Source organism: Marmota marmota, unplaced genomic scaffold (assembly GCF_001458135.2).
Source record: "Marmota marmota marmota unplaced genomic scaffold, marMar, whole genome shotgun sequence".
Classification (NCBI taxonomy): domain Eukaryota; kingdom Metazoa; phylum Chordata; class Mammalia; order Rodentia; family Sciuridae; genus Marmota; species Marmota marmota.
Window position 1 is genome coordinate 40,210,886 of NW_025999842.1, and position 2,740 is coordinate 40,213,625.

Sequence of the window (2,740 nt, forward strand, 5' to 3'; positions counted from 1 at the left end):
TGTAGACCATTTTTCTGATGAGAAAAGGCATGGTGACTTTGGACAAGCCAAGGCTTCTTGAAGGTGGACAGCTGAAGGCTGTCTGCAGACAACACTCCCTTCAGCTGGAGCACTAAATCCTTCCTTGAAAATGAATCACAGAAGCCCTTCAGTGTCCTGGGAGATACCCTCTGAAAATGTACTCTTCTGAGCTACAGTTCTTACCTGATTTCAGAGTTGTTTGTGAATTAAAAATGTTATGAATCATTGAATTATTTGGAAAGTTTATAAAGTTTATGCCTTTGGTCCTAACATCCTGGCTGTGGAGCACCTATAAAAACTTAAATTAAGCAACAAATATGCCACTTATTGTAACTTTGAAATAATTGTGTTTTTGTGAGAGTATTCTTTTGAAAAAAGAGATGAATGATTAGAATGTTTGAAAAATATATTTTCATATATATGCATAATATTATTTCTAAATTAAATCAACTCTAGATTATGATTTCCAATCTATTTTAATGCACTTGTGTAAATTTTGTTGAACTATTCACTGAATTGAAAACCTAGGACTTAGGTTAATTCACTTTATTTAGAAATTCAAAGTTAATCCAGAAGACACTAAACTGTAGTTAATTTCTGAAGCTTCTTGGTAAAAGGAAATATGCTATTTTTACATTTGACAAATTTCCTTTAGTTATGTGTGAGGCTTAAATTATTATGGTCTAGTGCTTGAGAGATTGCTTTCTAGAACCAATAAGGGGCAGCAGAGAGCTACCAGAGCCATGCAGGATATTAATTAGGTTTACTTTAGGATTTCCAAAATTTTCTAATTTTATTTTAAGAAATCCTTTTGAGTTGTGTAAACTATGTTCTAAATTGTCTCCCCAAAATTATTTTTTTTCTTTTGTGGGGAATGAATCCAGGACCTCACATATGATAGGCAAGGAATCTACCTCTGAGATACATTTGCAGGCTTTTTTGTTTTATCTGAGACAGGCTCTAAAGTTGGCCTCAAACTTGCCATTATTCTGCCTCACTTCCAAGTATCTGGGATTATACATGTTTGCCACCATGCCCAGCCCCAAATTCATATGTTTAAATCTAATGCCTAATACAATGGTGTTAGGAGGTGGGAACTTTGGGGGACATAATTAGGTAACATAAGTAGAACCTGCATGACTGGGATCAATGTCCTTATAAAGAGGCCCCAAAAAGCTCCTTCATTTCTTCTACCACATGAGGACACAGAAGGCATCAACTAAGAAATAGAGAGTTTCAGATATTGAACCTGCTGGCACCTTAATCTTGAACTTCTTAGCTCCTAGGAGTATGAAAAAGAAATTTCTGTTATTTTCTTTTATTTATAAGGAACAAATTTAATGGTAATTTGCTATAGCAGCCTAAAAAGACTAAGGCACATAAGAAATGTTAAAGTTTTCTATGAAAAATTTAGGTGATTTCCCCTTAATTACTTCACGTTTTTTTTAATTGATTTTATTTTTTTAAAAAAATGACAACAGAATGTATTACAGTTCTTATTGCATATATAGAGAAAAATTTTTCATATCTTTGTATATAGAGTATGTTCACACCAATTCATGCCTTTATACATGTACTTTTTTTGCATTACAATTCTTATCACACGTATATACCACACTTTTTCATATCTGTTTATATATAAAGTATGTTGACACCCAATTCAAGTGTTCATACATGTACTTGGATAATGATGTCCATCATATTCCACCACCCTTGCTAATCCCCTACCCCCTTTTTTCCCTCCCGCCACTCTTCCCTATCTAGAATTCATCTAATCCTCCTGTGCTCCCAATCCCTACCCCACTATGAATTAGCCTCCTTATATCAGAGAAAACATTCGGCATTAGCTTTTGGGGGATTGGCTAACTTAGCTTAGCATTATCTTCTCCAACTGCATCCTTTTACCTGCAAATGCCATGATTTTATTCTCTTTTAATGCAGAGTAAAATTCCATTGTGTATATATGCCACATTTTTTTTTTATCCACTCATCTATTGAAGGGCATCTAGGTTGGCTCCACAGTTTATCTATTGTGAATTGTGCTGCTATAAACATTGATGTAGCTGTGTCCCTGAAATATGCTGTTTTTTTTAAGTTCTTTGGGTATAGACTGAGGAGAAGGATAGCTGGGTCAAATGGTGGTTCCATTCCCAGATTTCCAAGGAATCTCCAAACTGCGTTCCATATTGGCTTTACCAATTTGCAGTCCCACCAGCAATGTATGAGTGTATCTTTTCCCCCACATCCTCGCCAATACTTATTGTTATTTGTCTTCATAGTAGCTACCATTCTGACTGGAGTGAGATGATAGAGTAGTTTTGATTTGCATTTCTGTGATTGCCAAACATAATGAGCATTTTTTCATATATTTGTTGATTGATTGTATATCCTATTCTGAGAAGTGTCTGTTCAGGTCCTTGGCCCATTTGTTGATTGGGTTATTTGTTTGTTTGGTGCTTTGCTTTTTGAGTTCTTTATATATCCTAGTACTTTACATGTTTCTATTAGGGCTGGGGTTGTGGCTCAGCGGTAGAGCGTTCGCCTAGCCCATGCGACACTGGGTTTGGTCCTCAGCACCACATAAAAATAAATAAATAAAATAAAGGCATTGTGTCCAACTGAACAAGAATAAATAAATAAATGTTTCTATTAATGTATTAAAGTCATACATAATGTTGGGGTTCATTTTGACATACATGCATGAAATATAATTTGCTCC